Source organism: Glycine soja, chromosome 17 (assembly GCF_004193775.1).
Source record: "Glycine soja cultivar W05 chromosome 17, ASM419377v2, whole genome shotgun sequence".
NCBI lineage: Eukaryota > Viridiplantae > Streptophyta > Magnoliopsida > Fabales > Fabaceae > Glycine > Glycine soja.
The window spans coordinates 41,250,655-41,259,995 of NC_041018.1; positions in this window are offsets into that span (position 1 = coordinate 41,250,655).

Below are 9,341 nucleotides of genomic sequence, written 5' to 3' on the forward strand. Positions count from 1 at the left end.
AATCATTATATGATTGACGCTCAATTTCACATAATAGTACTGTCTACTACTCTAATGTTAGTAATTGCTGGATAATTAGAATTTGTAAATGCGTCCATGCGGCGCCGTGTCGTTTAAGTGCTACCCCACAATGGCCTCGCTAATTAGTTTCTCTGTTTAAACATGAGGATTTAGGAGTAATATAAGATACAGAAAGTCATTTTTTTAATATAAACACTTCTCTTTTCTCAAATATAAAAAACATAATTGTGTGTTTGGATGGAAGAATTTAAAATTCTGAGAAATTTTAAATTCTAAGAATTTCAAATACTTCAATTGAAATTCTTTTATTTTTAAAATTTTGTGTTTGGATAAAAAAAAATTAAAATTATGAGGGTGAAAAAAAAAAAAAAAGATATGATTGGTGTGCTAGTTATACGTGTTCCTCTACATTCTCAGGCCCGAACGATATTCCACAATCTCAGACGTTATTTCTTGAAAAAGACGGTAAGAAGAGAATTTCAATTTCTCACCTTTTAGAAGAAAATTGAAATTCCAGATTTCTAGTTGTTTAAAATTCTATTTTAAAATTCAAAAATTTTAAATTTTTCACAAAAAACATCCAAACAATGAATTCTAGATTACAAAAATTCAAATTCTCTGATAAATTACTTTTTTCAGTTAAAATTTTCTATCCAAACATACTCTAAATGAATTAATTACATTTAATTGCAAAATATTTTTTTAATTCATTATTCATTGAAATTTAGTATCAAAAATAAAAAAATAATTATTAAAATTAACACCTCAACTAAATGGAAGGTATTTTAAAAATAACAATATTAAATAAAATAAAATTAGTTGAAAAAAAATTATATTAATTTTTTTCTTCTTATATTTAAGAACGAAAGAAATGATACACTTAAAAATAAATAAAGTTTTAAGATATTAAATATTTGTATTTTTTTAACATATAGTAGAATCTCTGTAAAAAAATAACATATAGTAGAATCATTTTAAGTTGAAGTTACTCATCATTTAACCTTTTTAGGGTACTTGGAAGACCTAAACTGCTTTAGTTAAACTCACACTTCAATTATAGGCCTTCCATTGTGGAACATGCATCAAGCAAAAACCTCGAACAATATGATTATAAATTTTTTCACGTTTGATGATTACCACATTGGACGGTGGATATATTTCTCATTGACATTAATCGTTGCTTTCATCACTTCCACAACTCCAGCAAATTCATGGTTTTCCAATCCTATTTATTTGTCTTTTAATAAGTATCGCCGGTATATCATTATGAGAGTGATAGATGGATAGAAGAGTCTGACCTTATTAACGCGTAACGTAACACACGTTACTTGACGCGTTATGGGAAGACCTGCCAACATTTTAAAGGGGAAAAAAGTAAAATGCAATGGTTTTTTCAATGCTATGATACATTTTAAACAAACTTTTAATGTGTTTAAATAATTCAGAATTTGTCATTTTATGTGGGTTGACATATACATGCATATATATAAATGCCAATAAAAGATTGTAAGCTCTGAGTTACCATTAACTCCTTCCTTCCTAAAATTGAGAAGATGTAAAAAATACATTGTATCAATAATGACAGGTTGTCACCGCCTCCCATTACGTTAATTTGATTTACAAGGGAAGAAGAGTATGTTCTAGATAAAACTTATTGGTATAAGAGTAACACCTAGACATGTGAATTGACAATACAATACATCCATTCAACTATATATGGGCCCTTAAACAAATTCTCAATGTTATTATGTCCTTTCATGTGGGAAATCTGGTAAATTCCGATATTGACCTGTTCCGAGCCTCATTAATTGTTTGTTCAAAATTTCAAATAACAGTCCAAGAGCTTAGCTGCCATAATATTATTTCATGTGCTAACTTTTTTGTGTTATTAGCAAGAGAAGTAGAGGGAAGTTTTGTCTAAGAAGACTTTCCCAAATAACATGAATTTGTATTGTAATGTCATGGAGCATGACTCTACAGTCACATATCCTACAGTATAGTTCGTGCATGGTTGATTTGCTGCAGGAAATAATGCAGCACACATTTCAATATAAATTCAATGGATAAAAGCAAAGATACTAATTTGTTAATAAAATTATTTTTGTTTTAATCGTAATTTTACAACAAATTTTCAACCATCGTTCCTTCTCACCGAATTTCTAAAAGTAAATGCTGCAATAGTGTAGTAGTAAAGCAAGTCAAGTAACAGAAAGATGGGGGATGAAAGAAAGTTTGGAATTGGTCAATTTGTAAGGAAGAAACAGCCTCATGCTCAGCTACCTAAGCTAGCTGTCATTTGTAGAAAGCGAGAGGCACAAACACAAAACAAAAAACCGTTCAAAATCAATATCCAAATAAATTTTTAAAAAGGGGTGTGTGCTTATTAGAAGCAATGGAGGTAGCAGTGCAACCCCCTTACTTAATTAAGTAGCAGTAATTTAACAGTACGTGAGTGCTGTCCACGGGACTCAAAATCAAATGAGAAAAACCCTTTACAAACTACAAATGATTCACTAGCACGTGAACCGCCCCAAAATGTAATTAATTTATGACAACAAATAATTGGCTTCAATAATATTACTGGACCAGGTAGCCAGAAAGGACACGATCTCATGGCTGCCTTGCACTGCCGTACGCTATTTGTTTTTTACACTAGATCACAAATAATTAATTATCTTCAAAATGAATTAAATTATTATTCTCATTATCACAAAATTTTACATCATTCAAAAGTCAAAATGAAGGATTATTTATAAATATTATTTCTTCTTAATCCATCAAAATATTTTATCAAGACAAGTTGTAACAGTTTATCAAATATTTAAGCCAATAATATCTTAAATACAAATAATTATTATAAACTTGTGATTATTACTTCAACAATTATATACCAATTAATTCCCTTGTTGGATGCTATAATAATACAAGCATGCTTAAAATTTTTCACTCAACCACTACCAATTTACTATTAACTATTATATCGTTCCCAAAGCCAAACTTAGTATTCTAAATTTGATTGTTATTAGGGGCCCGAGGAAACAAATCATCTTTCCTTCAACTATTACTACTACACCATTATTTGGCCGCCTCCTTTGTCCACTATGTCACATTCTCGCACTCTCAAGTAACTTTGTTGTATTTCTTTCAACGATGATTGTTTAATTTTTTTTTCCCCTTTTTTCTTTTGGTAACTTTTGGCTGTTTTGTTTTTGTTTGTTCTCCATGGCAGCATTAAAGATGCAGACCAAGACTCTTGAATCAATATAAATTATGATTAGACCAATTAGTGGCCCAATTGAAAATGATGCTCTCGATCTTTGATGGTTCATTTTCGCAACATGGAAGTCTCAAACAGGTCAACAATACCTTTTTGGAAAGACAACATAATATTATGGAAAATGTACCCCGTAAACAAACTAGTTTAGCTGAAGACCTAGGCACAAGTGATTGGACTTAATTATATATTCTGAATCAATTATAATAAAGTAGATGATATGACTCATATGCTTATAAGTTATAACTAATACAGTAGTTAAATGGGAATGAGACTTACAATTAGATGTAAGGTATATTGTTATCATGGCGTGGTTATTGGCAAAAGCCAAAAGGAAAGTTAAAGAATTGAGAAGACGTTTCTTTAGCGGTTTCAATTTTCAAAATTGAGAAGCGTAACTTTCCTCTTTTTACTGCTCTTTCTGTCTTGCAAACTCCCTCTCCCCCAATTTAGTCTATACATCATGATTGAATTATAGACCAATTTGAAGGTCGGTTTGGGCTGGCCCAACAAGATATAACTTATTTAAGACTAACCATCATTGGCCATTTCTTTTCTTCTACATTAACCCATAGAATCATGAATTACACATAATGGATGACGATAGCTTAACAAGTCTAGTTACTCATCCTAGCTAGTTTCCTGCTTTACCATCTTAGGTTTTCTAAAGGGATTTATTATCACTTTATTTGCTTATTGTGATTTTTTTTTTCTATTGTGAAACCATTATCACTTTTTTTCGTTAACCTTTTACTCTGAAAACATTCTTTGTCAAAGAGTTTATATAAACTATTGACTTATCAAATATCTTTTAATTAAAAAATAAGACTTGAGTCTATACTTGGTAAAAAAAAAAAAAAGAGACTTGAGTTTATAATAATGATTCTAAAACTGGACTGTTGATCGAATTTCTGGAGGTACTTATTTACAGTTACTAGTTTAATTGTAATTGACATGATGATAATTATATGTATATATAAACATTTCAAACCATTTTTCTGACACAGATTCTTGTTCACTTTTATTGGTGATTGGTTTTTCGTTCCTCCAATATTCTATTTTGCCTGAATCAACTAAATTGGTTTGACTAATATAGGTTTTAAAATATTGTTTTATATTTTCAATTTAAAAAGTGAAAAGAGGGAAGACAACTAATAAAACTTCTTGATATAATAAGATGAGAAAAATGTATGTGTTTCTCATTAGAAAAGAACAACCAAAAAAACCTCACAACAAAGTACATCTATATCATGGAGTCTTTAGACAATATAATTAAAAATAAATGCTTCTATAAAAAAATATAAAATAACATTGAATGACAAGAGTAAAGTATATTTATTTTGTTGTAAGTGTTCAAAAATTAAATAAATATATTTTTTACTAAATAAATATACATAGAGTTGAGGGGTGTAAAATACCGAGGATTTTCGTTAATAAAGCTATTTACACAAGTAAATTTCATATTACATTCAATTCAAATTCAAAAATTTTAAACATGGCCAGTGAGTGGATTTTTATCATTTATATATATATTGTTCAACTTTCCATTTGTATTCAATTTCATGAGATTTTTATTTACATTTGCATTTCAATATTTTTTACTCTCTATGCATACTTGTGTCTTAGCTTATATCAAGTTATCAACAAGACACATTGATTTATCTCTAAAACTAAAAATAATTTTTATAAAAAAGATCCTTATACATGAATTCATTAATTACTAATTTTATTATAACCCAATACTCGTTCAAGTTAATCATTAAGTCGTACTATTAACTTTATTCGCACAATGAAAAAACTCTTGTTCATAAATCATGAGTGAGACACATAAGTTAATTTAATATCATATTCAAATAAACTAATTAAGATATTAGGTTTATGAATTCATTTTTTTGCTATAGGTTTGTGAATTCTTATCATTTATACGTTGATCAACTTTCTTATTTTTATTCTAATATAAAAAAACCCCTTATTCACACTTATACTCCAATAATGCATATGTAAAATTAAATAATTGATATCAATCTATGAATTTCTTAATGTTAACTAGTATATCATTGAATTTAGATTATTTTTTTCAATCTTAAAAAATCCTAAAAATATAAACTTTTTTATAGATATTACAATGTAAATTTCTTTTATACTATCAACTAATAAAAAATTATCATTGTTTAAATTTTATCAAAATTATTTTAGAAGATAATAAACTTATCATATACAATATTGTATTGGATAATAATATAAACACATTTACATTTTCAATGCATATATTATTTATTCTATTTTGTATCATTAAATTTCACAATTATAACTCTTAGTTTGAATTTTATATTAGTATAACCGTGACACTAATTTATTATTTAGTAACTTTTTAATTTTTATATATCATATATTAATGTAAAAAAAATACATTTTAAGCAATTAATTAAATAATATTTTATATAAGATTCTTATCCTAATTATTTTTTTAAAATTAAAGTATTTATTTTGATTTTCAATATAAAATGGTTGTCTTAGTTTAATTTATTTTTTTATTTTGATCATTTTATAATTTTATTAATATATTGTTTAATGTATTATATAGTATTAAAGTATATATTTAATTATATCTAAATCGACATATTTTTATATAATTTTTTTTTATTTTTCCTACTAAGTTAAATGCATACGAAAAATCTTCATTTCATTATTTTATTTTATTTTATCAATCTATCTATATAAATAATTAATCTTTTCTCTTTTATTTTTATTCTCATTATTATATCTAAGTAGAAACGTTTTCCTTCCGATTTCTAGTAATGTTATCCTTTTCAATCTAAGTGTGTCCCATCGCAGCATCCCTTCTGCTCTCGAGCCTTGTGCTTGCTTTCTGAGTTTCTTCCGTTCAAACTTCAAACGGTCCTACTTCATTACCTGGATCTGCATGCATGGCTGCATTTTTCATCTGATTTCATACTTGTTTCCCTTTTTATTTTTTTTATCCTAGCTGAAGCATTATTTCTTTTAAATACTTTTAAGTTTTTTAAGACTTATTTAAAAACGTGAAGATTATATAGGTTTTGTATGAAAAGTCTTAAAAAAATATATTCAGAAACATGATTTATATTTTATATATTTATATAAATTAAACAAAACTGTTTCAGTGTTTGTAACTTTTTGATTTTTAGCTTTTTTCTTCTTCTAAAGGTTCTTGATTTTTAGCTTGCTATTACATTGTATACATTTTAAAAAAAGTAATAATTCAATAATAAAAATATCATTATCAATTTATTTTTAAATATATAATTTATTCATCATATAACCTAGCTTCATTTAGCTTCAATAATTAACGAAATTCTTATATTATTTTAATTCAAATTATTCAATATAATATTTAATCGAGCATTAAGTTTATAGTACACTCTTCAGAACATGGGTGCCACATGAGCTTTTAATTAATTAATTAATTTCATAAAGGTTATTTATTTATTTATTTGATAAGAATGTGCGAAGAATGTAGATTTACGTCAATTAGAAATGAAATTTGACGTGATCAGATGGTCCCCATGCGCAAGTAGATATAGTTATATAGTTATAGGGGTTGGTCCAAAATCCAAATGCCCCTGCATGTGAGTGAAATGATGGTAGATGAGAATATAGATTATAGGAAAATTATTATTATACACTATTTTTTAGTGTAAGCGGCAGGAGGAAGGAAAATTTAAAATAAATTAATGAATAATAATATAATATAATAAATGATGTGATGTAAATAAAAAGAAAAAATAAAGTAAAAGAAAAAAATAAAAATATTATTCAAAGTGCACGAATATTATTCTTTTAGAATATATAGAATTATAGGCCAAGACTGATCATAGGTTTCTCTTTAAGTGGATCATTGGCCTCTCAGCCGATAAATTGTCATCATGTCTCAACGAAGGTAACACAAACTTTACCCACACTGTCTTTTCTCTCTTTTTTCTTTTCTTTTTATTTTCAATTCAAAATTAAAAAAAAAAAAACCTTTTTTGTTATCTACTCCTTACGTTACGATTTACGATCGTGACGACAGAAGAAGAAACATATCCTTTTTCTCTCTTTTAATTTATATTTTGTTTTAAGTACCGTGTACAGTTATCGAGTTTTTAAAGTTTTTAATTTTGCTCTGAAGTCCTCAAAATACTTTTATTATCAGGTTTAAAATCTCAATATTTACAAATAGATCCTAGATTTACAATGCAACATATTACTCTCACTTTGGCATTGAATGGTTGTAAAGTTGGGGCAAGATAAATGAGTAAATCTTAAATTTAATTAGGAGTATATTTATTGAATTTGATAATCTAAATCAAACTAGTGTGTTTTTACCATAAATCCAAACCAATCCATCTCATAAACATCCTTCATTTTACTCTCTTAAATTGAAAAATTATATTAATTATTTTTATGCATAAATGATATTAGTTTAGTTCTTGAAGTTAAAGACTATCGGTAAAGTTAATTTGATTTCATCTTTAGTCAACTAATTTCACACAAATTCATATAACATGCTAAGTGTTTTGTTGGAGTCAATATTGGCCCATTGGGGCAATTTAGACACAAGAAATTGTCATTTAACCTTTGAAATTATAGAACGGGTCAAATTATTTTCTAAAATTACTAAATTTGTAAAATAGTCTAAAAACTAAAGAATATCCATCAAGTTAATCTCGTTTCACCTTAATCCGTATTATGATTTTGTTAACGCAATTGATCTATGATGTCAATTGCAAAGAGAAGAATATTAGTTGGGTGTGTGTGCTTCATGAATCTAATCAAATCACAGATGTTTTAGCCAAACATAGTTTAGGTATAATAAGTCGGTATCATGTTTTTGAGATAGCCCCGCATTTTTATTTGTAGTGTTTTGAGGATGGATGCTACTTGTATTAGTTTTCCTAGAGGTTTTCGGGGACTTTTGTTTATTGATTAATCATTTAAAAAAAAAACTAATGACATAAAACATATTGATGTGAGAACTTAAATGCCTTACTAGTAATCATATTGGTCCACACGTGGCAGCCCAATCGATCACATTAAGTTAATGTGTCCGGCGGAAATTAGCTTAAATAATGACTTAATAGTGTGAGGGCTGAAATTGATCTATATGCCCCCTAAATAATTAGTTCATATTTATGCTCACTCTAAAATATTAGAAACATTATCATAAAAATATCAAATTTACATGGTGATCTTAATATTCTAACCTTAGATATCAACTTTGCTCTCTCTATATCTGTTCTTTTTTCATTTGCATTAATTGTGCATAGTTTACTTTATTCATCAAACCCAACAAAATAATAATAAATTGATTCATAATCTTTTAAAAAAATAATATATATGTTTCAAAATCACACTCACATTTTTAAAATTTTTGAAATATGTTATAAGTAATAAGATACATTGGTTTAAATGAAATCAAGTTTAGATCCAGTATCAATTTTGAATTTTGTGAATGAAAAGAATTGTTGGAAGAAATAATTATATTAAAGATGACCAAATAGTTTTTTTAATAAATATTAATCATCAACAAAATTAATAAATATTTCACACTTTATAACATAATAACAAAAATTATATCATAAATTTTATTCAATACATATCTTTGATAAAGCAAATATGTATAGAATTTTGTTTTGGATTCCTTTAAGATTTCCCCCCTGGAGGTTCACATAACTGCTCCTAAATCATAATAGCAATTAAAAAAATGGCAAATTTATTTCCTCACTCGTTGGCCCTTGAGTGTGCATATCAACTCTAACTACCATACTTTGTTTTTTTTTTTACTGTGCAAAAGAAATCCTACATTTTTTTTGGCTGAAGTGCCCAGGCTAAAAACACCCAGGATCACTAGTTTATTTCCACAAAAGAAATCCTACACTATCCATCATCATTGTTTTTTTTTTTTCATTTTTATTTTTATTTTTAAATATTTTTATAACATAAAAATTATATATGTTAAGAAAAAATAATAGAGTAAAAAAAATTGGCATAGTTTATTTCTATTCTCTTTTTTTATATCCAAGCA